Here is a 26456-nt window from a genome sequence, read left to right as displayed (position 1 = left end):
AATCAGTAATCTCTTAGAGACAGGAGATAATTAGTCAGTTCTGGTCATGGTGAATGTTGGTGAAAGGGAGGAAGCGGGATGAGAAGGAAGAAATAATTATCTCATTAGTGTATTTCCATTATGCTAGACGCTGGCTGCTTCTCCTTCCACCATTATGATTAGGCAGGCTCTGGGAAAGAGAATATCAGCCTCACACTTTGTGTCAGCTGTTATTAACACCCATTACCTCAGTGACGGAATTCAATTGGTAATAACAAATGGGGGAAATCAAATTATTCTGCTGAGATGAAAGCTCTTATATTTGGATTCATAACAATAGCACGTATTGTGTGTGTGTGTGTGTGTGTGTGTGAGAGAGAGAGAGAGAGAGAGAGAGAGAGAAACAAAGAGAGAGAGAAAGAGAGAGAGAGAGAGAGAGAGAGAGAGAGAGAGAGAGAGAGAGACAAGCTTAGGCCCTCAAAAACCAGACACACAACGACCACTTACAAGCTTTCTCTTGGACTCTGAAACATATATCACAGACTTTATTGGGTAGATAGTTTGCTTAAACTACTGTAGGCAATTCCAGTTCAATCATCATTCAAGCTAGTAAGTGGATCTTGAGTTAACATTTTTTTGTCTGACAACTCAAAGGTCAAGAGTTAATTTTCCTCCAAGATATTTGTCTTTGGTCAAAACAGCGGCAGCACCCTTGGCCGCCTTACAGACAGGGGGGGACTGCCATAAAAGTGGGTAAAACAAAAGTCTGGCACATTAGTAAAATACTTTAAAAGGTAATTAATTTATAAAGTGTTTTCTCTGTTGATCTTAATCTGAGGTTATGAGATCGATTGCTTCTGTTTCCGCAAACACAGCAGGGGAAGGAACGGTTTTCCTCATTCAAGTGAAGTTCTTGCTGAGGAAATGCTACCCTGATTCTTTCTCCCCACTTTTCAGGTATGTTGTTGGTGTTAAACAAATTAACATGGCTGTAATTATTTGCTAAATCTGTTAGAAGTTTCAAATAAATTTGTACCACATTCTGAGTAAGTTAGAGTTATACTTCTGCAGAGTTTACCAAACTGTGTGTGAGCGAGGTCCCTGCTTGGTAGCCCAGGACGACCCCGTCATTTTGTGTAAACTGAACTCACGTGTAACGAGATACACATATTGTTATATATTTCGCACTGGTATCTGCTTCCTGCAGGATCCAACAAAATATGTGATTATGTGCACTTAACATTCTAGAATTGTAACTTACTATTCTATAACTTAAAAATCTAGAGTTTACTTTCACTAGAATCTCCTGTCCATGCTGACCTAGTAGAAGTCAGAGGAGACAAAACTGTTGGATAGCTTCCTGGGGGATCAAATCACACCTGTGCTTCTGTGCACTTAACATTCTAGAATTTTTACTTAACAATATAGAACTGTGGCAATCAGAGCAGACTAAACTGGTTGATAGCTTCCTGCACAATCAGATCAAATCTGTGTGTGCACTTAAAATTCCTGAACTGCAACAGAACTTTTTTACCGTGGCCCTAAGAGCTCACAGCACTGCAACTTAAGAAAACATGCAAATAGACAAAACACAAGTAAATTAAGTATCCATCCATATGACAACAACAAATGCTGCGATACATCAAGAAAAAGCGCTGCAAATAGACCGCAACACAACACATTCAGATAAAGTGCTGCAAATAGACTGCAACGAGGGGATATGTTACTGGAGGACACTTAAATGTGATGCACACACCTGTATTCCGTCTTGTTCAGCCCTACTGTGCTGTTATTGTCTGCTATAGTTGCCTCAACTAGTCCTTTTCAGTAGATGCTTAATGGAACAATTTGAGACAACTTTAAGCAGTAGTGCTCCCATGAGCGTTTTCCCTAGCTGCCAGCAGTCAAAGCTCTGGCAAGCGAAGGAAAGCTCTGCACCCGACTGCAGCGGCTCGCTGCTCTGGTCAGTAGCAGAGCTGCTCTACCTGTCCCTTCTGATGAGTTGACAGTTCCGGGGGCAGCAGACGCTGGAGCTCACCTCCCGCTTCCTGGGAGTCAACATCGATACTCCACTGCTGGAGGCAGAGTTTCAGTCTGTTTAACTCAGACTTTTTACTTCACTTTGAATCAGAAACTAACCAGTGTAGCATGGAAGCATGGTATTATGTATGTATATTATTAATCAGAGACATATATTAGTATATGTTGAAATTAGCAAACTAGCGAGCAAAATGCCAACCACTCTTCCCAGCAATCCGCCCATCACAACACAGCAGAGACATGTGCATTACTTAAGTTGTAGTCTATTTGCAGTGCTTTCTGTTATTGAATTGTGTTGTGGACTTTGCAGCAACTTTTCTTAATGTATTGTGTTGTGGTATTTCTAAATGCTGTGCAAGTGTTGCCAAAATGATAAAGATGTTGTCTTGATTTGCTTGCATTTTGTTTGTTTGCATGTTTGTTGTCTGTTTTTCACAGGTTGCAGTGCTGTAAGCTCTCAGGGCCATCATAGAGGAGGAACCCACAAAATAAATGACAGTCAAAAGCCAACTGTGTCCAGTGCAGCAATATATAGTTCCATTTGACTCTGTTGAATACCTTCTCAGTGTCACACATAGCAACACAGCCACTTAAAGTTTGTTCCCTGATGGAGAATGCACTCTCTATTGACAAGGAGTGTAACAACAGAGTGTACATAGTTGGATATTTTACCATGAAGGGCTGTCTGAACGTTTGTTAAGAGCATATGATACGGTGCCTGTCAAAAAATATATGAAAAAAAAACATGTTAAAATTTAATTTGATAAAGTTGTCAATAGCAAGTGTAAACAACTTTGGTTATGGTGTTAATTTAAAGGAAAGGAGGGAGAGCAAGCTCACTTTGTGGCAGTGGCAGGCAGTTTGGCATCGTAGAGTAGTATGGCAAGCCGTTAAGCATTTATTCCATATCATTGATATCAAACTTTAGTGTCCTCAACTAGTTTTTTGTTTTGGACATTTTGTCGTACTAGTTGAACACATTTACTTGTCACTTATTTCCCAGGAACTAGTGGAATATTTGTCCGACTAGTACCAGCAGAATTCTTACTAGTGACGCCTGGCAGCATGCCAGTAGCACCAGAGTTCAAAATGGTCCTTCAAGCTGAGCAACCCACCGCTGCTCTAATGCTCCTAGGTTGGCAGACCCTAGGTAACGCAGTAGGTTGTGATTGGCTACTATGGTAGAACAATGTATTATAAAAATAGAAAGGTCTACAAGAAGGAGTCAGCAGAGAGGTCTCACAGCAATCAAGGGGAATTTATTGAATCAAGTTTTAACACACTCATCACAGAGTTCCAAGATCCACAATTGGTGTCTCTTAACAGAACTTTCCCTCTTAAACTGATGTTCGTGTGCTGACAACGTTTACACACCCCATCAGGTTTTTCCAATACACACTCAGTACATTTACAATCAGTAGCGTCTACTTTGTGTCCAGACGTCATCATGCCCAAATAACAGTTCTATTGTTTTCTAAACAGAATGTGCTTATCAGTCCCCAGTATTATGTGCAGTTGTGTTAAATCATGTTTTGATTAGAAAAAAAAAAAGAATCCTAACCTTACTGAATATAATGAATGAAAACACTACTTTTCTTCTTTCCTGAGTCTCAACTATGCAGATCATCCGCTGTGATCTGGTGATTATAACCATCTAATATGTGTGTGTTTTACATCCACCATACCATATCCCTCCTGAAGTCACTATTTGTGATTTACCTTGATTGTCTTACTACCATAAGACCTGTAATTATTCTCTTGTGTATGATTGTGATAACTTTTATATTGCAACTTACGCTCTAATATTGGATAGCATACACATTCATGAACATTCTTGTACAGTCTTAAACAATAATGGAATAATATGTGGGTTAATATGTGGGTGCATGTGTCGGCAACGCCCATCATCAGTCCTTGAAGTCGCCGACTCCACCAAGTTTCATTGGTGCAATATTTCAGTGTGAGAGGATGTCTCATTGCACAGTCCTGATGAGCCCTCTCTCAGTTAGTTTGTGTCCATTTCACCATCCTCCTTACTGCTGGGTAGTGGTTCAGTTAACTAACTCCAGTTGAGCCATTTGTTGTTTTGTATCCTCCACTGCCCGTATATACACATTCCTTGGATCCACCTTTTCAGTATGGGTATGATGCAACAGTGTAGGGATGCTACAATAATTAACACTATGAAAATCATCGCAATAGCTTTTATACATAAGGTTCCCCACTCTCCGGCTATTGCTTCGAGTCCTCTCCACTCACGTGCATCTCTGCCAGCATTTTTGTAATTTCGGCCTGCAGCTCCTTCAATTTGTTCATAGCTTTAATCTCATCTTGGGCCTTAAAGTCGTATGGAATTCCTTGTGGTTGTCCTATAACATCCAAGTACACTTCCCTGTCCTCCATTAGACTTCTTCTCATTCGTGTCTTTCATTATCTACTTCCATGATCCATCCACACAAGGCCTCTCGCACTACCGGCACGCATTTTACTGCCCCATAGTCCCACACTAACGCTCCTAACTTATCTGACATCCACTCACATATAACTCGCCTACTTTCCCTCCTGTTACCACCTCTGTCCTAAGTAGTTTGTTCTCTTCTAACTTCTCTGGTACCTCTGGTCTTGTAACTTGTACTGGAAGTATTTTTCTATCTTCCAAAATCCATGCTGCATGGCTCTGTCTTTTCTTTCGCATTTTTATGCTTTCCTGTGTTAGACGCTCAAATGGGTTTATATATTTATTTCTATCTGACAATGCTGGCAGGTGACACAGAGTGTTTAAATTTGAATCATACTCATCTGTTTTAGACTAGTGGATCCCTGTACGGGGCTGGATCGCCTTTTCCTTGTCTCTGACTCTGACTTCCTGTGGAATCTCGCTTGTCGGTACCTGGCTTGGCACGGTTCGGCTCTCCACAGTCATCATACTCTCGTCAGAGTCAGTTTTACCACATTTCTCATCTCCCACTTCTGCCGTTGGGTTCCCTTCATCCTTGATTTGCGTTTTTGTGCAATGGTTCAGATGATACCACGTGGTGCTCCCTTGACCTGGACAGCTGTCGGCGTGGTCCTGACCACCCGGTACGGTCCTTCCCAACGCGGTTGATGCCGCTTCCTCCGGAACACCTTGATTCACACCATGTCTCCTGGTTTCACTGACGACTCCCCCTTCTGCTCCAGGCTCTTCTCTTGCGCTCTTTCCTGTGTGTAGATAGTTCTATGGATCATAGTTAGATATTTCATATACGCTTTCAACTCATTTTGCAATTGTTCAAGCGGTGGTCCTTTAAAAGGACCTCTTAGCTGCGGTGCAGGCATAGGTCGACCTGTTAGCATTTCATGCGGTGTTAAATGTGTTATTCTATGCGTTTGCATGTGATAGCTCATAAGTGTTAGTGGCAAAGCATCTACCCAGTTCAATTTAGTGGCGGCACAGATTTTGTTTAGCTTAGCCTTCAGGGTTCCATTTACTCGCTCAACCATCCCTTGGCTTTGCGGATGATACACTGCTCCTAAACGTTGTTTGATTCTCAACTGTTGTAGGATACCTTTTGCAACTTTATGCACAAACGCAGACCCATTGTCAGAGCTGCTTTCTGATGGAATCCCAAATCGCGGGATTACTTACTTGATTAATTAATTAATTGATTTTATCATATCGTTCATAACTAGATGTTTAAATGGACTTTCTGGTACTGGAATATGTCCAACAGGTGTTTTCACACCTTTCTTTACATTATTTTGAGAACATATTTCACATTGATTTAACACCTCGTTCACCATTGCTTGCATATAAGGCGACCGGTAACCTTGTTGTCGAATTTCCCCATCACTTCCCCCCTTGCACAGTGATCTAAACTGTGCACTTCAGAAATGAACATGGACAACAACGTCACCGGGGGCACCAATAAACCGTCTTGTGACCTCCATAACCCTTGTTCACTCATTGTTGCGCCTCGCCTTCTCCAAATGTCTCATTCATCCTCAGCCGCTTCTTTTTGAATCAAAAGTTGTACTTTTAAATATTTCTCCCACTTCTGGAGTGCTTGTGACACTGGCTTTGGGATGTTTCCCAGCCAATATACTTGAGCTCTTTCTGATTGAACGGCCATTTGACCGTCATGGGTGTTTTCTACTGAAATTTGCATATTTTTTGACGAGCACAAAATTGTCATATTTATTTTACACAATGCATCTCTTCCAATGAAATTGACAGGTGTTTGTTTCGCAACCAGAATTGGGATTTTAATTTCTTTGTTTTCTGTGGTTATTTTAACTGAAGCAGTCATTTGAATTAGTTCTTAGTTAAAAGTTATTCTTAGTTTTCTGTGGTTATTTTCACTGGAGCCGTCATTTGAATTAGTTGCTTTTGTCCCGAGAATCCTACTGTCACAACAAATCTGTCTGACATGGGGAGGTGCGTCGCAAACTTTGGACCCACACATGTGTGAGTGGCTCCAGTGTCCACTAGCATTGGTACTTGTCTATCCTCAATTTAAACCTGCAGCATAGGTTCTTCATCAGCCTCCATCGCTATCACTGGAAACTGACCCTCCCCTTTAGGATTCTCTGGGCACCCCTAGTATCCAAAATTAGGTCTTCCCCAGGGGCCTGCCGAGCCTCTAGCTCCACGTTGAATTGTCCTGCCTCTGCGCCCTCTGAATGCATTCCTCTTTGGACATCGGTCTGCAAATTGACCTGGCATGCCGCACTCCCAGCATTCACCACTGGTTCGACGTGGTCCTCGTCCTCTGTAGGGACCTCCCCTTGATATGAGTTTCCATATCCACCATATGCACCAGGAGATTGTTGGTATACATTGGCAGCTTCTGGTGATTGTTGCGCTGGTGTTAACGCTTGTGCAGGTGTTTGTGGGATCTGATTTTCTTGTATCTCCTATACCACCATCACGAAAAGGTTCTTCATTGCTGCCGCCCAAAAACATCTTGCCCATATCGCTTTTATATCACAGAGGGCTGGCTCCTTCGTGAATGTCAGGGAATCTTGAGACAAGACCTGCAAGATTGACTGTTTGCCACGGCACATAATGCCCCTGAGTGCCCTTTATTAAAATTGGATACTGGCCTGCCTCATATCTGTCTGGTTTACGTATGTTTGCCCATTTCTTTGATAATCTTGGGATATCCTTAATGTATTCTGGGTATTTGGCCCCCATTGGCCCCCCCTCATTGTTGCGTTGCTGTATTATTATGGCGATGCTAATCTTTGATAGCACTTTTGCAGAGGTGAATGCTATTACTATGTTGTGCTGGTGGTAAGTTTAGGCCTAGCTTACCTTGGTTATGCTAAGCTCATCTTTTGTGATATTTGAAATCAGTTGAACTGTTAATTCTTTAGCTTTAATGCTAGCTAGCTCAGCCTTAGCTATATTGGTTATGCTAAGCTAGGCTATGGCAATACCCACAGTCTAATTTCATATGCTGGTTTTTTATTTTTTTTTATTTTATTTTAGCTCAATGCTAATTAGCTTAGCCTTAGCTATGCTAGTTATGCTAAGCTAGGCTATGGTAATATCCAAAGTCTAATTTAATTTGCTAGTTTTTTAGCTCAATGGTAATTAGCTTAGCCTTAGCTATGCAAGTTATGCTAAGCTAGGCTTTGGTAATAGCTGTAATCAATTTTAAATGCTAACACTTAGATTAGCCTTTCAGGTAGCTATGCTATTTGGGCCTATAGCTAACTGCTATGTCCTCTCAGTAGGTGCTATCTGTTACACTCCCCCCTGGCAGTCTGCCACTCCTAGCAAAAATGACGTGTACCAAGAATTTAAACTGCACAACGTTTGATTCAAAATGGCGATCAGGTTTTAAAATGGCGGGCCTCCAAGCCACACCTAACTCCTAAATTTCAACTGCGCCACAACTCCAAAATGGCGATTGATAGCACAACCACACCTCTTTCCGATTTTCTTCTGCGCCACTGTTCCAAAATGGCGATTGGCCTTTATATTTGAATTTCAACTGCGCCACAACCTATTATTACACAGTATGTATTTACACAATTTTATTTTGCTGTTTTTCCCCTGATCACAGCTGATTCACATGAACTTTTCTACGTGGAACCATGAAAGCCAGCTGCTCAACATGCAGATAGCAGTTTGTCAAAGCAAACACAGTATCTCAATACTTCTCTGCCCAGTCAAAACAGATCTCAGACACACACGAACATCCTTGCTGAAAGAGAGTAAGTGAGTGATTAACCCATTAAGTCAAAGATTCTCTGCAATCCAGTTTATGGATCTACATATATATTTATAGGTTATAGACAGATTTTTACAGATCTATATATAGATTTTATTAATCGTTTATTTATTTTTGATGTTAACTTTCCCTTATTATTGGTGCTTTACATATCATACATGCAGTGTTTGTATGAGTTTATATATATTTCTATTCTATATTTCTCTCTATTTTCATAAGCAGTGTGTTCACCTTACCTACTAAATTACTTTATTTGTGAGCCTTTCTATAGATCTTTTGAGACACTCTTTCCTGTTTGCGTTGTGTGTGTGTGTGTGTGTGTGTGTGTGTGTGTGTTCATATCTTTATCCAGTGCTCAAACAGATCCTGCTCAGTTTCTAGTGAATTTCCTTTCACGTATATATAAATTATTTAGTTGACTCTGTAGCACCACGGCGATAAGCCCGTGGCGGTAGCGGGTCAGCCTGTGCGTGTGACCTACACACATAGACAGACTCTAAAGCACACGCCCCTCCGTATTTTATTTCCAAACTCTTTGGAAATATTCTCTTAAGTCAACACCAAAAATCCAGTCCGTTTTTTTATTGAAACACTCATCCACTCCCTCTATGACAATCACAATGTTCGGTCATCCACACACACACAATTTCACACTTTTTCTAGCCAGAATTATTTTTCTTTTTTTATCACAGCTGCTGACACAGTCCAATGTTTCAAATTCTTTAAAGAATTATAGCAGCTCTCCTGCATGCAGGAACACACAAGACAGCCAGAGGCCTCCCAGCTGACTCAGCCTGTTCAACTTGGAATGCACCTCAAAAACGCTACCCTGAGTCAAGGCTGAGCCTCAACAGGCATACAACTGTGTGAGATAGGAATAAGTTCCTACCTTTTTGGCGCCTTATGCACAGCCCCTGCACTGGTGAGCTCAGCCGTCGTCCCAGCGAGCAGGTCCAAACCGATCGAACGTCCGGGGTCACCAATTTATGGTAGAACAATTTATTATAAAAATAGAAAGGTCTACAAGAAGGAGTCAGCAGAGAGGTCTCACAGCAATCAAGGGGAATTTATTGAATCAAATCACTCATCACAGAGTTCCAAGATCCAAAATCCCAATATTCCTAAATTCCAAGTGTCTCTTAACAGAACTTCCCCTCTCATACAGATGTTCGTGTGCTGACAACGTTTACACGCCCCATCAGGTCTTTCCAATACACACTCAGTACATTTACAATCAGTAGCGTCTACTTTGTGTCCAGACGTCATCATGCCCAAATACAGTCCTATTGTTTTCTAAACAGAATGTGTGCTTATCAGAACTCGCCCTGTTATTCACTTTCTCAATCATATTTTCTTCCACACTACAACTGTGAATTTGGAGTACACTTGGTATTCCTTAATGTTTCCATTATCGCCCATTTGAGAGCAAGCAGCTCTAATTTGAGTGCACGGTAGTTTTTGTCGTTTCAGCTCCCCGCAGACCTCGGCTGGCAAAAGCAATGACGTAAAACCAGTGGAACCACCACTGGTTTTAGTGAGCACATTAGCAACCAAGAGGCCTACTACTTTATTTCTCTCCTCCAAGAGCCTGCTCAGTCTCTTATCAGGGACATGCTTGGCATCTCTGCACTGAATCCGCATAAGTTTCTCCTAGATGTCATAGGCGTAAGAACATATGGTCTCTCCAGGCATCTGTTTGCGGTCATGGAATTCTTTGAGCCAGGTGCCTAAGGGAGCTTTGTCGGCATTAGTCTTACGCAGTGCTTCAAATATGCTCGCTGCATCCTTGCCTTTGTCTTCTGCCACATACTTGACTGTGAGTTTGGCTTTGTCTTTAAGGTGCTCCTTGATGAACGCTGCTTGATCTTCTAGGGGGACCTTCATAACCTGAAGGGCAGTTTTGATTAATGATATCCTTTCTTCAGTATGCACATCACCTTGCTTACCACTTAAATCGGAAATCTTGCAGTCTCTGGGTATATATACAATGGCTGCAGGGGGGTTTTCTTTTTACTAATCAATGACTGCTTTAGCTAGTGCCAGAGCTACTCTGTATTCACTCCTAGCTTGTATCAGTGCCTCTGCTTGGTCATTGAACCTCGCCTGCATCTCCTCAAACTGCTTTTTAAGTTGCTCTAATTCTGACATGGCTCTCACTCAGAAATACAGCATATGGGGGAAAAAATGCTTATTCTATCCTGTTCGGGATGCCACTTGTAACGGTCTGGATTATTGCCGCTTCCTTGTAGGGGTAACATAGTACCTAGTCTGAGGTGGACTGGGTGGGACAGGATCTAGGTCCCCCACCTCCAATACCTATGGCCTCAATGTTCAAAAGAATGAGCAAGTTGTCCACTGTTTAGAAGCCGGGGCTAATGCCAGTGTCTAAGAGCGTACTCACACTGTCCTTCCGCACTGCGACCCAGGCTTTAGGGTACTTGTCCCCCCTCCCTCTCTCCCCGCGCCCCAGCCCCGTTTGTGCTCACACTGCCAGGGCCGGCCAATGCTTCTTGCTGTCCATACGCCATCACGCCGTAACATGTCACACGCATTGATCGCGTGTGTGTGGCTTTGTTTACAAATCTTTCCACAGACCTCAGAGTTTTTGTGCGTCTTGTCGACTGTTTTTGAATATTTTCATCTGACCAAATCTGCAGCAAACACTCCACCTCTGTATCACATCAACGTGAACCTTTCACCGCCATTGTTGTTGTTGTTAAATGGCCGCGCATGGTCCGTCCTTCTATTTACATGTCCGAACAGGCGGACATAACGCTACCGCCGTAGGGCTCTTGCTTGTGCTCGTACACGTGCGCACGCTCGTGCTCGTACATGTGCAAACGGCTCCGCTAAAGCCCACCTCTTTCAAGCGGGCCGTGGACGGCCCGCTGGCCGCAGTTATGCGCGGAACGGGTGCACTCACACTGCTTAAAGGTACTAGGCTTTAGCTGAAAAAACGGTTTTGGCCCCCGGCCAGAAGGACAGTGTGAGTACGCCCTTAGATTGGCTAAAGTGGGCTTCAGAATGTCTATAAATGCTTACGTGGCCGCCTGAAAACTGGGCAGTGTCTGGGGTGAATTATTGAACTGACTTGAGATCACCCCTACTTTGTGTAGCAGTATGAAGGAGTGTTTGATGGGTTCAGCTGTGTGACTCTTTCCAGCCTATCACTTTGAGGGAGCACCTTATAAAGGCAGGTATAGGGCACCTGGTTGTCCTCTTGCCTGACGGAGCCTGGGTCATGTTACTTCCTGGCACCCTTCACTTCCGCCTTTGCTTGGTTGCAGGTAAGCTGCCGGAAGCGACTATAGTCTGGTCTCACGTTGTCTCTCCAGTTGTTTTCATGGCGGTCATTTTATTTCAGCGGCTCGCTTTGGTGTTGCTGCTGGCTGCACGTTGCTCACTCCTGGTTGTGTGCTGCTTACTGTCCGCTGCAGGTTGCTGTGTAGCTGATCGCGTTGGTCCACACCGTGCTGACCGTGATTGCCTGACTGGTATGTAGCACAGTGACTGTAGCTTCCTCCTCCAGCCACTCGTAAGTTGCTAATATCTGTTCTCTTATTGTAGGGTGAAGACATCTTTTAGCGGCATAACAACCGCTAAACTGCAAGAAATCGCTGCTGCTTTGCTTTGCTTCTTTGCTTTGCTTTGCTCGCTGCTTTGCCTTGCTCGCTGCTTTGTTTTGCTACGTTGCTTTGCTTTGCTTTGCGATGCTTTGCTGCTTGGCTTTGCTTCGCTGCTCTGCACCTGTGCTGCTAACAGCTGCATTGCTTTACGTAGCTATTGCTATGACTCGTTGCTTGGCCTCACACTGCGCTGACACAGACTTGTATTTGCATCCGCGGTTGCGGGGCGTCAACGCTGTCTGCCTGGCTGCCCACTGCACTTGCTAAAAGTGTTAGCCTTTGTCCAGGCTTTGTTAAAGCGTTACCGTGGCCTAATCGTCACACGGCAACCTCATACTGAACTGTGTACTGTCAAACCTATCATATGTTTTGTGTGTGTGTGTGTGTATGTGTGTGTGCGCGTGCATGAGAGAGTACAGAAGAAGAAGAATTACTTTATTTATCCCACACGGGGAAATTTAATTTTTTCACTCTTATTATTATTATAATAGGCATTTCACACAGGCCCGAAATACACACATGCACAAACAGGACCTATACATGCAATTAAGGAGAGATGTTAGAGCGAGGGGGCTGCCAGTGACCAGCACCCCGAGCAGTTGGGGGTTCAGTGCCTTGCTCAACAGCACCTCGGCAGTGCCCAGGAGATGAACTGGCACCTCTCCAGCCACCAGTCCACACTCCATACATGGTCCACACAGGGACTTGAACCAGCGACCCTACGGTTCCCAGCCAAGTCACCTATGGACTGAGCTACTGCCGCCAGTAGGATGATTTATTCCATTCTTTGTGATTAGTAGTGTATGACCCTTTTCTTTATTTTCTTTTTGCAACAATTGGTTTCACTGCAACCTGTAATTCTGATTTGTTAGCTTTATGGTAATTTTGGTCTTTGCAGGTTGCCGGAGATTTTCATTCAACTATTTTAGTTGTGTCAATTCTTAGATGTGAGATTAAGTCTTGATTTCTTGTTTGTGATTAGTTGCATTTAATGTTTGTGTTCTCACCTGCTGTCCTCTGATTTCCCCCATTAAGGGGCTGAGCTTAGGGTGGTCGATTCGTGTCCTGGTGGCAGTGTCCCTCTTATGTTTTGCATTTTGCAAGGTTGATTTTGCTTCACTTTTAATTACTTCATGTGTGGTGTTCCTGGGATCCCCCTTTGTTTGGACCCATCTCCCCCCAAGTCTCAGCCCTGATTGGTCCCCATTTTTGCCCCCAGGGAGTGACTTCTTAATACGTTTTTAAGACTATTTATATATATATATTTATTATATATATATATAATAAATGTTTTTTTACCCAGTTATGCTGTCTCTGCCTCATTGTAAAACGGACCTGAGTGCCTTATTTAATTTACAAATTCTCCTTTAAAAGATAAAAAGGTCCCTGGGTGAAATCCCCAGGGTGGCGTTGTTTGGCATAAAATGTCGTCTTAACTGAGTGCCATCCAGAGCACGTGCCTCGGCAGGATTTGCAATTTGAGAGCAGTGACGCATGTTCTGGTTTTCTTGTTTTCCTTTCCTTCGAATGAGAATCTGTGACAGTGTTACCATTTTGAGTGTCAATTATTTTAAGTGTCAGTGTCTGACCTGTGTTCTTCTTCTGAGGCAAAGCAGCAGTCAATTTCTTGGATTTGAGAAGAGTCCTGTGAGGAGTCCGCCCTCCTTCCTCCCTTTTTTTACCCCTGGTTACATCTTTTGTTGTTACAGGTTGTCATGGAGGCAGAATTGCAGGAACTGAGGGAAGTTGTCGCTCAGCTAAGAGCAGATAACGAGAGGCTGAGACAGGAACAGGTTGCGGCCGTGCCTGGCCCCAGCACAGCGCCCCCAGTTTCTCATACACCTGCTTCTTCTACTGCCAGTGCTCCTTTAAGAGAGCGACTGATTTTTGTGCCCTGAGACCGAAAATGTCCCACATTTAGGGATGGGGTTAACGGAGTGGTTGGAGGAGGTTCAAGCTTGTATGAGAGCGCGTCACTTGTCTACATCCGATCAGGCATTCTTCTTGTTTGACCACTTAGAAGGTTAGGCATGTGAGGAGATTAAGTACCGTCCTTGTGGAGAGCGTTCAGATCCAGATAAAATCGTGGAGGATCTACAGGAGCTATATGGGTGTGTAGAGTCCTATGTAGCTTTACAAGAAGCCTTTTTCTCCCGACGGCAGCAAGAAAGCGAGACCCTGTTAGAATTTTCACTTGTGTTGATGGGTCTCATGACATCTGTGAAGCAGCATGCACCCAGTGGCATACCCAATGCAGAGGTTTTGTTACGTGACCACTTTGTGGAGCATGTGCTGGATGGGGCCCTTCGTCGTGAGCTGAAACAGTTTGTGTGCCGGCAGCCTACCGCCACCTTACTTGAGGTTAGGAGTGAGGCCATCAGGTGGGATGGGATTACCCTGGGGTGTTAGGGGTCGGAGTCATTCTGTCCCTTCTATCCTCGGTGCCTAGTGCGTGGTTCAGGGTAGTAGCCAGAGAGGTGTTGGTTCCCCAGCAATACGTGAGCTGCGGGAGTTGCGTGAAAAGCTAAAGTTACAGCAGGAGCAGTTGAATCAATTGACTCAGAGCATTTCCCATTTGAAGGGCCTTCAGCAGGATAGCCGAGTAGCTTCTTGTGGTCCCATAATCTGTCTGCGATGCCAGCAACCAGGTCACATTGCTAGGGAGTGTGATGCGGCCCGTGTCCCTTTCCGTGTTCAGCATCCTTTGCCAGCCTCCCAATCAAACAGGCCATTCCACCCTACTCAGGTGCCTGAAAACTAGCGCCCGCCGAGCTGCAGAGCCACAGTTCGGGCGGGGCAGTTACGGCCTCCAGGGGTGTAGTAGCGTGGAAGTGTACAAGCTCATGTCATCTTGTCCCCATTTAGATGTGAGCATGGGCGGCATTGCCGTTTCTTGTCTGGTAGATACAGGGTCTATGGTGTCAACCATTACAGAGTCTCTTTTTCAACAGCACATCAAGCCATGGGGCCAAGAACGCCTGAAATCGTGTCACCGGCTGCAACTCAGAGCAGCCAATGGCCTGGCTATCCCCTATGTTGGTTACCTTGAGCTAGACGTGGAGCTTTGTGGTAAGAGGTTGCCAGGCTGTGGGATTTTGGTGGTCAAGGATCCTCCTGACTGTGCGTCTTCCCAGGTTCCAGGTGTTCTAGGGATGAATGTTATACGTAAGTGCTACAGGGAGTTGTTTGGGCATCATGGCCTGGCTTTGTTCGACCTTCCGGTGGTGTCAAGGGTCCCCAAGCGTGTCATGCAGGCTCTGCAAAAGTGTCATCAAGCCAGTGTTGAGATTGATCAGAGCACAGGGAAGGTAAAGGTTCGTGGCAAAAGGGCTTGTCGTATCCCAGGTGGGGTGCTGAAGATTGTTGCAGCCACCTGCTTGGAGCAGTACTCTGGCAGCACTGTGTTGTTTGAACCATTAGACTCTGGCCGGACTGCTGGCTTCTCCTGCCCTCGTGCCGGTGGTATGGGGCACAGCCTACATTTGGATTGTGAATGTCGGCGCTTCCGATGTGTTGCTCTATCCTCATGCAGTTGTTGGCACCTTAGACGAGGTGCGTGTTGTCAGCTTACCTGCCGGTGTTACTGAGGTGCCACCTTTGGTGGCTACAGGGGCTTCTCAGTCGGTCTCCCAACCAGTGCAGGATTCCGATAGCAGCCATTGATTTGGGTCGTTTGCCTGCCGAAGTACAGGATAAGGTGAGGGCCCTTCTTGGTCAGTACAGTTCCATCTTTTCGGCCCATGACGGGGACCTTGGTTGTACTGACCTGATTTCCCATGAGATCCCTCTCTTAGATGATGTCCCAGTGAAGCTACGCTACCGCCGCATTCCTCCATCTGAGTATGAGGTTTTTAAAGACCATATCAACCAACTGCTAAGTGCACAGGTCATTAGGGAGAGCAGCAGCCCCTATGCCTCTCCAATTGTTTTGGTCAAGAAGAAGGATGGCACTGTTGTAATCAGGTCCCTGTGGTAGAGTCTGATCAATCCAAAACTGCCTTTTGTACTCCCTTTGGCCTCTTTAAGTGGAACCGTATGCCCTTTGGGCTTTGCAACACTCCCAGCACCTTCCAGAGGTTGATGCAGCGGATTTTTGGTGACCAGCAGTGCCAGTCTCTGCTGCCCTATCTGGACGACACCCTGGTCTTCTTCTCTACCATCAAGCAACATCTGGAGAGGTTGAGCGTGGTGCTGGGGCGTCTGCAGCGGGAAGGGCTAAAGGTGAAGCTCAGTAAGTATGCCTTCTTTCAGCATGAAGTCAGTTACTTGGGCCATGTCATTTCTGACAAAGGTGTTTCAACTGATCCTAGCAACATCTAGGCCGTTTCCAGCTGGCCACCCCCTGCCACTCCATCTGAGCTGCGCTCGTTTCTCGGCTTTGCCAGAGTATGCCTTCTTTCAGCATGAAGTCAGTTACTTGGGCCATGTCATTTCTGACAAAGGTGTTTCAACTGATCCTAGCAAGATCTAGGCCGTTTCCAGCTGGCCACCCCCTGCCACTCCATCTGAGCTGCGCTCGTTTCTCGGCTTTGCCAGTTATTACCGCCGCTTTGTAGATGGTTTTGCAAGGCTGGCTGCACCTCTGCATAAGATGGTGGCAGAACTGGCAGGCCCAAAGTCCAAGAGGGCTGATCAGACACTTTCTGGTCGCTGGACAGAGGAGTGCCACAGTAGCTTTGAGGCACTCAAAGCCAGGCTCACATCGGCACCTGTTCTGGCTTATGCCAACTTCAAGCTCCCATTTATTTTGGAAGTGGATGCCAGCTATGGAGGCCTGGAGGCGTAAACAACATCCAAATAAGGAGGAGCACAAAAATGCGTCTCACTTAGCCTTGGTGTTGCTTAGGCAGTGGCATCGGTTGATGGAGGAGAATGGTGTGTTGTATCGCCAGGTTTTCCGGCCGGACGGGGCAGAAGCCGTGTTTCAGTTGTTGTTACCTGCTGCTTTCAAAGCAGACGTGCTGAATGAGGTTCACCAGGGACATGGTCATCAGGGGGTCGAGAGAACCTTAGAGCTCCTGCGGCAGCGGTGTTACTGGCCAGGCATGTTAGCTGAGGTGGCACAGTGGTGCCAGGCATGCGAGAGTTGCCAGGTTGCCAAGGAGAGTCAACCGACTGCCCGTACCATCATGGGGCATTTGCTGTCATCTCAGCCTAACGAGATCCTCGCCATTGATTTTACTGTTCTGGAGCCCAGCCGGAACGGCATGGAAGACGTCCTTGTAATGACTCACATTTTCAGTAAGTACACGTTGGTTGTTCCGACCCGGGATCAACGAGCCACCACTGTAGCTCGAGTGTTAGTAGTTGAATGGTTCTCAAAATTTGGTGTCCCGGCCCGAATACATTTAGACCAAGGGCGAAATTTTGAGAGTTCCCTCATTCAGCAGCTTTGTGCTTTGTATGGCATAGAGAGGTCTCGCACTACGTCATACCATCCGTTAGGGAATGGGCAATGTGAGCGTTTTAATCGCACGCTTCACAACTTGTTGCATACGCTACCAGTGTCATGTAAGCATGACTGGAGTTCCTGTCTGCCCCAAGTTTTGTATGCCTACAACACCACCCCGCATCAAGCCACCGGTGAGTCTCCTTCCCTCTTGATGTTTGGCCAAGAACCTAGACTCCCAGTTGATTTTCTGTTAGGTCGTGTTCAAGATCCTGTTGGTGGCAGTGTTCACGAGTGGCTCCAGGAGCACCAAACACGCTTGAAGATGGCTTTCGAGGGAGCTCGGGACAGGTTGAGGCTGCGGCAGAACGTCGAAAGAGGAATCATGACCAATCTGTCCGTGACATTCCCCTAAAGGAGGGCCAGTTGGTGTGGTTGCGAGATCTTACTGTTCGGGGGCGCCATAAGATCCAGGATCAGTGGGACTCGGTTATGTATCGTGTCTTGAGGGCACCGAAGGAAGGGGGGCCAGTTTACACCATAGCCCCAAGGGATGATCCAACCAGAGCCAGGCAGGTCCATCCTACTCTGCTGAAGGCCGTGGTGGGGGTCGACCCTCCAGGTAGTACCGCTGTCTCTCTGCTGAGCAGCCTCAGTCAGAGGATGAGCTGTCATGTGATGGCCATTTGTTGTTCCTGAGGTCAGAGCATCCTCTGACCACTTCCCACCAAGCCGCAGCTGTGACTCAAACCACCCCCCAGTTATTGCTTCCACAGTCTGACCACGCTCCCTCTGTGCCACTCTTATCAGTGGATCCTGCTCCTGCAGAGATGGGTCCTTCCCTCCTTGTTGAAGAAGTGGCTGCACAGCGGACCACTAGATCTACTGCAGGTCAACATTCCAATGCCCATCATCTCCCACGGTCTGCAGGTGGGATGGTACAAAGAGGTGTAAACCTTCCTGGCCCAGTGTCTAACGCAGTTGCCACTTTATTTAGACCGTGGCTGTAATTGTTTTGGCTCATTGCTGTCTAGTTCATCATCGGGACGACGATTCAATTGATGGGGGCAGATTGTAGCAGTATGAAGGAGTGTTTGATGGGTTTCAGCTGTGTGGCTCTTTCCAGCCAATCACTGTGAGGGAGCACCTTATAAAGGCAGGTATAGGGCACCTGGTTGTCCTCTTGCCTGATGGAGCCTGGGTCACTGGGTTACTACCTGGCACCCTTCACTTCCGCCTTCGCTTGGTTGCAGGTAGGCTGTCGGTAGCGACTATAGTCTGGTCTCACGTTGTCTCTCCAGTTGTTTTCATGGTGGTCATTTTATTTCAGCAGCTCACTTGGGTGTTGCTGCTGGCCGCACGTTGCTCGCTGCTGGTTGTGTGCTGCTTACTGTCCGCTGCTGGTTGCTGTGCAGCTGATCGCGTTGCTCCTCACCGTGCCGACCGTGATTGCCTGACTGGTATGTAGCACAGTGACTGTAGCTTCCTCCTCCAGCCACTCGTAAGTTGCTTATATCTGTTCTCTTATTGTAGGGTGAAGACACCTGTGTAGCGGCATAGAAACCGCTAAACTGCAAGAAATCGCTGCTGCTTTGCTGCTAACAGCTGCATTGCTTTAGGTAGCTATTGCTTTGACTCATTGCTTGGCCTCACACTGCGCTGACACAGACTTGTATTTGCATCCGCGGTTGCGGGGCGTCAACGCTGTCTGCCTGGCTCCTGGCTGCACACTGCGCTGGCTAAAAGTGTTAGCCTTCGTCCAGGCTTTGTTTAAGCATTGCCTAATCCTCGCTCAGCAACCTCATACTGAACTGTGTACTGTCAACCCTGTCATTTGTTTTGTGTGTGTGTGTGTGTGTGTGTGTGAGAGTGCATGAGTACACAGTAGGAGAATTTATTCCATTCTTTGTGATTAGTAGTGTGTGACCTTTTCTTTATTTTCTTTTTGTAACAATTGGTTTCACTGTAACCTGTTTTTGATTGGTTTACTGAATTCAGACTTATCACTTCATATGACCTACTTGAGTATTATTAACATGAAGACCCTTTCATGACCCTTTCATGTTTCTGTAAGCTCGTCTCTTATAGGCGCAGCAGATACTGTATTCATGCCAGCTAAATATATATATATATATATATATATATATATTTAGCTAACATTTTAAGCTGTCTTCATTCATTCATCTCTGTACACCAAAAGTGAGAGCTGTGTCCGGATCCTTGGCAGTAAGTCGGATTCGTTCCCGGTGGGGGTTGGCCTCCGCCAGGGGTGCGATTTGTTACCAATTTGTTTGTGATTTTCATGGACAGGATATCGAGGCATAGTCGTGGTGGGGAGGGGTTGCAGTTCGGTGGGCTGAGGATCTCGTTTCTGCTTTTTGCAGATTATGTGGTCCTGATGGCATCGTCGGTCAGTGACCTTCAGCACTCACTGGATCGGTTCGCAGGCGAGTGTGAAGTGGCTGGGATGAGGATCAGCACCTCTAAATCTGAGGCCATGGCTCTCAGCAGGAAACCGGTGGATTGCTTACTCCAAGTAGGGAATGAGTCCTTACGCCAAGTGAAGGAGTTCAAGTACCTCGGGATCATGTACACGAGTGAGGGGATGATGGAGCGTAAATTTGGCCGGAGAATCGCAGTTTACACGTTAACTAGTGAGGATCACTTATACACTAGTTCACTAGTGCGGTCGAAATGTCTAGTAATGCCTTAAATTTTGACTAGTGCACTAGTTGGACTTTCTCTGGACTTTACTAGTTCACAAGTGAGGCTCAAAATATGTACTAGTTAACTAGTAAAGTCCAAACGAGCCACTGTGCTAGTGTAAAAGTAAGTGCCAAAATGATTAACTGCCCGGGGGCATTTTGCCCTTACTAGTTAACTAGGTACACATATTTGATCTTACTAGTTAACTAGTAAGTAGGGGTGTATGGTATAGTTGGTAGGTGTAACCGGCAGAGCAGCTCTGACGTAACCACACAACGCCCGCCGGCAAAATAAAAACGTATCCAGAGGGGGAATATTTCCTCGCCCTTTGAGTAGACGCCTATGTGAAAAAGTAATTCATGGCCGTAGTGGCCGATGTTGACTGTGGTCCTCTCTCGCATCTCAGCGCAACTGTCTCAGCGTGTCAAATACTAGTGCTCTTGGAGACTTGCTCGCGCACTACCTACGACCTCAACACTCCTAGCGCTCCTGCTATACGGACTTTATGTGCTTCTTTATCGCTCCTCTCTGTAGCTGTTGTTGTTCTTGCAATCGTTTTAGTCTAGTGAAATCCATGGTTAAATCACTAACACAATGTTTCTTTTTAGCTTCAAAAAACAAAAGGTTGACACAGAACTCACTCAGCACCAGTTAGTGACTCGACACCACTAGTGAGACATTTTTTTTACATATTGGACTTCTTTGCGCACTAGTTGATATTTTCAGCACACTCATTCCCATTGTGCTAGTTTAACAAAACTGAATACATGTGAGCTCCACTAGATCAACTAGATGTGATCAAACTTCACCAGTAACATGTATGAAAGTCGATCCACCCCACTACTAGTGCAACTAGTACGTTCCAATGAGGCATTACTAGTTAACTAGCGAATGTTTAGCTTTGACTAGTTAACATGTAGGTGGCGACCTGCAGCCATTAGTTTACTAGTTGCAGTTCCACAGGACAACATGTTAACTACTGCGCAACATGCAAATGAAGAAGGCGGGATAAGGACAAAATCCGGGTTCTTGATTAGTCTGTATCTTTTATTTTGACCTGAACAGCCAATTTGAAGCCTCAAATCCCTCTGTCCCTTCCTCCTCATTAGCATTGTGCTACTCGATAGTTAACTAGTAGACATTTTGGGCAGCACTAGTTGTCTTTGTATCATATCGTGCTGTTGCTAAAATTAGCTTTGTATTCAGTCTGAACAACAAGAGTTAGAATTCTTGTTTTAAAGAAATGCCCCCGGCTACTGTGAAGTGTGACCGCCTGTGATTGTGAGAGATTGGACGGGGGGAGAAGCTCCACAGCTGCCGCTGCTCGTTGGGCAAAGAAACCGCAGAGTGACAGAACAGAGTCGCCAAACACAACGCTAGATTCGCTCCTTTAGCTGTCGATCAAAAAAGGATTCCGCCTGTGAAAGAAATTCTCTGGAGTCCTCAGTGTTTCTCAAATCATGTCTTTACTAAATACTGTATGCATACAGGAGAGACTCTACCACAACCGCCGGGTCTCCAACCATCTCTGCCTGTCTCGAAATCACTTCAGCAGATATACACTCACATCAAAGCATCTTACAAACACAAGGACATCAAAGTAACAAAAACACACTACCCAATGTTTATAACCCCAGTGGATGTTATCAGTGTTTTACGACCCCCAAATGTCCCCATTTGCAACCCATGTGACTCCTATCCACAATCCCCCCCAGCAGTCATTCACAGCTTGAATGTTATGTTAATCAACAAACATAAGAGTTACAAAGAAGGTAGGAAAAACTCTGGTTTCTCACACGCCTCAGACAGCTCATCCAATTATCATGCAGGGGCCGAGTGTCCGGGCCAGCCCACTGTCCCCAAGAGATGCTGAGTGTCCGATGGGCGGGACAAAGCCCAGCATTTATCCAATGAGCGTCTAGTTTGGCGACAGTGGAACGACCCGCTCTACGTTTCCCCATTGAAGTCAGTAGAAGCTGAGCGTCTGACTGTGTAATGAATGAGAAGTAAGTTGCGCCGGTTACCTGTGATAAGTAGCTGATTCTGAACAAAAGATAAAGGCTTTCTAGCGCCTATTTAGTCAATGAAATGTACACACAGCAGTACATATTTCACCACTTTTCTTTTTTTTTGACATTTTAGGGGAAGCTGAGCTTCCCTTTCAGTCTTAGAGCAATCACCACTGATTCTCACTTACTGGAAATGATCTGTTTGATTAATTAACAATTAGCCAATCAGCACCATGGGTGGGATTAACATTGCTGTTAAGTAAGACTTCCAGTAAAAGACTGGCTAACTTTAAATACTGTTAAATATTTAATTACTTTAAATACTGTTAATACTGTTATTAATTTATTAGACCAAATAAGTCATTACCCTGTATGATTCATCACTGACATGGAGCAGGCTGATCGCTTAACACACTCGGCAACGAACCTGGCAACACAACTGCTGGAATTATTTTTTGTTGTTGGTACTACAAAAAATAGATGGCGGTGTTCTGCTCATTCTTCATATTCAACCTTTAACTCTAAAACGATAGGCAGGGCTTAGCCGTGTTCGCCCATTTATACCAGCCTTCCCTTTGCAAATTACACTACAGTGATGGAGCTGGTTCGTAATTATGGTTATAAACAACTGAGTCTCTTGCCATGCCTCGAATTTGTCTGGTGATTTCGGCATCTGTCCCTACTGGATGAAATTCCTGAACCTAGTTGTGTCCACTTTTTCATGCCATCTTTGTGTAAATCACCCCTCTCCTTCACCCTCCGAGGTTTGTTTTCTTATGGTGTCGGCCGCAGCATAATCATCGTCAGCAAAGTCAATTGACATCAATACACCATGAGTGTTCTTCTGGGAATGAGCTGCTGTATTCACACTTGGTACCCACTCTTTGTACTAGGGAGCTGGGAGGGTAAAGTCTGTTTGAATCAGATATTTGCCTTCACACATACAGCCCTGCCACGTAATGTCTAGATAATTTCAGGTTTGCAGTGCATGTGTGAAAGGAGCTTAAGACAGTGTATCAATAAATTGATATACAGGCATCAGATCAATCCTTGTATGTACATGGGTCCTCATTTTGTTCAGTGGAAATCAAAAAGCCTTATCATCACATTAAATCAATGGGCAAGAGGTCTCTGTGCCTAGCAAAGCTGATATTAGAAGAGAAAACATGGGGCAGCAGAGACATTGATGAGGCAGCTTGAATGAAATGTGTCTATGTGTATGTGTACAGTGATTTCCATTGTTTATTTTTCAACAAGTCTGTGGAAGCCTTTGCATTTTGATTTGGGAGGTAAATAAACAGGAAGACACGGTGGAACTTAAAGGCACTCTCTTCTTGCCTTTATTGATCTCAATGCAGAGCTCCCCAGGGGCTTTATTACTGCTAGATGAATGGAGAAGCACAGAGAAGGGAGGGGAACAGTGGTACTCACCAAGGTGAGAGAAGAGGACTCCATCATCTTAGAAACACAGCATTTTTAACAAAAATAAACAGCATTTGTCACACCTGGGAGGGAGGATGAAACAGAGCAGAGTGACATTTCTTCCATACTTCTTAGACTACACTGTCAGACCTCTAACACTATTTGCTGCTGTGAAGAGCACACTGCTGTCACTGCTACTGCAGGCAAGGTTTAGTAAAAGTATGTGAGTACAGAGTAATTAGGTGGAGTTACAGTGCAGGCTCAATAAATCAACACTGTTTCACCCCCGTCTGAAGAGAGAAATTCACCATGTATAACAGCTGATCCTCAAAGAATCCACAAAGTGTTTTAAAAAACGGTGTCGGAATTGGATCTAATAGGCAGGTTGTGGACTTTACTCGGGAGAGGACTCGACCAAGTGTCCCCGCATCAACCAGGGCAAAACTCTCCAGTGTTTCCTGTAAAATCAATGATCCAGGTGTGTCAACATTGGAAATCTGTTGGGGTAAAAGACTCGATCTGATGTCATTGATTTTATTCCGGAAGTGGTCTGCAAAGTCCTCACAAAGGGCTTCAGTTGGTGTTTTGGAGGATCTATTAAAATGTATGTTTGTTAAAAGAGAAATTTTTGGTTGTTTTTATGTTGGTTGATTAGTTTTTGGAAATGGGAGATTCTTGAGTGTTTGATTGCATTATTGTATGTTTTGAGATGTCCACGTAAAATTTCATAGTGAACTGTCAGTTTTGTTTTTCTCCATCTCCTCTCAGCACTCCCGCAGTTTCTCTTTAGTTTATTAGTTTCTGCATTTCTCCACGGGGGTGTTGGTCTTGTAATACTTCTTTTTATTGAGAGTGGAGCCACCGAGTCCAGCGTTGATTTTATATTATGGTTAAAACTGTCAACAATAAAATCACATGGTGCTGGTAAAATTTCTGCAGCAGTGCTCTTTAAAATCTGGATAAAATTTGCAGCCACTTCAGAAGTTAGGTAGCGTTTCCTCACTGTTCTCACTGGGGCCTCCTGCTGGTTAAAACTGGTGATTGTAAAAAACACACAAAAGTGGTCAGACACAGCCAGGTCCACAACAGAGGGCGCACCAACGGACAGGCCATAGGTTATGACCAGGTCCAAGGTGGGCCCCCTGCTGTGGGTTGGCTGCGTGACATGTTGATTAAAATCAAGGCAATGGAGAAGGTTTAAAAATTCTCTCGACATAGGATCTGAGGAATTATCTATGTGTAAATTAAAATCACCGGTTATTAGTATTCTGTTATAAGTGCTATGTGTTATTGACAGTAGCTCTGAGAATTCACTGATAAAAGAGGCGGAATAGCGGGGTGGTCTGTAGTCATACAGAGGATGGGGGGGCTGCTAAAACACAAAGGCATGATACTGAAATGATAAATATTTGTTAAAAAAGACTTAATTTGACAATATGGTGTCTTTGGTGATTGACGCAGTTCCGCCTCCCTTTTGTCCCCCTCAAGTAGAAAATAAAAAGTAAAAATTTGGTGGGGGAGCCTCAGTGAGAACAACAGGTGCATCAGTGCCAAGCCATGTCTTTTTAAGGAGAATGTTGTCTAGGTTGTTATCTAAAATTACATCGTTAATGATAAAGGATTTGTTTAAAAAGAGAGCGCACGTTCAGCACAGACATTAAAATAGCTGTGCTGAATGTGCGCTCATCATGTCTTTCTAAAGGAATGTTAAAAACACAGTGTGGTCTAGAAACAGTCCTGGGTGTAATGTGTCTGTGTGAAATTCTGGTTTTAATGGTGTGGATGTTGTTCTGTGCCTCAGGGGCGACTGAACAGGGGGTGTGTCTAGTGTAGGAGGGGGAGGGTGAAGGTGAGTGAGGGGCAGAGGGTCTGTGTGCACGTGTATCAGTAGTGAGTCAGTGGGTCGTCTTTGCAGATTGTACAGCGTACTGTATATTAGCCGAAAGCATGCGGCTACCCAGCGTGCTGCGGTGGATGCCATTGCTCCTGAAAAACTCTGAACTCTGATGTCGCCTTCCGTGTCCCTCCATGTCCGTCTCCCGCCCTTTTCATTTCGCACCAATTACAGCAGGTAACCTTGACAGATGTTTACAAGAACCAATCACAAAACACAAACAAAACTGAAGGAATCAGACCACATTTGCCAACTTCTGGATTTGTGCCTGAACACCACATATTTCCAGTTTAATGGCACTTTTTACAGACAAAAACACAGCTGTGCCATGGGTTCACCAGTATCCCCTGTTGTGGCAAATCTATACATGGAGGAGGTAGAGGACAAGGCTTTGAACTAGTTCAAAGGAATAACACAGAGCCATTGGTTCAGATATGAGGACGACACATGAGTTAAAAACAAATCCGAAGAGATGCAAACTTTTACCGAACATATAAACTCAGTGGACAAAAACATCAAGTTAACCAAAGAAGAAGTCCATGTGATGTCCATATGGAGATTGACAGGAGCCTCGACATTGGGGTATACAGAAAACCCACTCACACAGGTCAATATCTACTGATGGACTCCCACCACCCCCTGGAACACAAGCTTGGAGTTATCAGAACACTGCAACACAGAGCTGATAACGTACCCACCAGCTCACAGGCCCAAGGGGAAGAACGCAAGCACCTGAGAGGTGCCCTAACAACTTGTGGTTACCCCAGCTGAACCTTTGTGAAAACGGCAGATGCTTCCAGAAAGAAAACTAAAGTGGTTGAAAAAGAAAAAGGAAACAAGAGAAACAACCTAGTCATATCAGAGAAACTCAGGAGGATCTTCAACAAACACTTCATCCCTGTGTATTTCAAACTCAGTAACACACTCAGACAGAGACTAGTACATCCCAAGGACAGAACACCACACACCTACAAAAGCAATCTGGTTCATGCTGTCCAATGCAACGAGGAATGTAAAGATCTCTACATTGGAGGACCAAAACCACCACTGCATAAAAGCATGGCCCAACAGAGGAGAGCTAACTCCTCAGGCCTGGACGCCGCTGTCCACTTAATCTCAAGGAGAAAGCCCACTCCTTTGATTACACCAATGTCCACATCCTAGACAGAG

This window comes from Echiichthys vipera (assembly GCF_963691815.1).
Source record: "Echiichthys vipera genome assembly, chromosome: 3".
Classification (NCBI taxonomy): Eukaryota; Metazoa; Chordata; class Actinopteri; order Perciformes; family Trachinidae; genus Echiichthys; species Echiichthys vipera.
Note: the sequence above shows the minus strand (reverse complement) of the source record.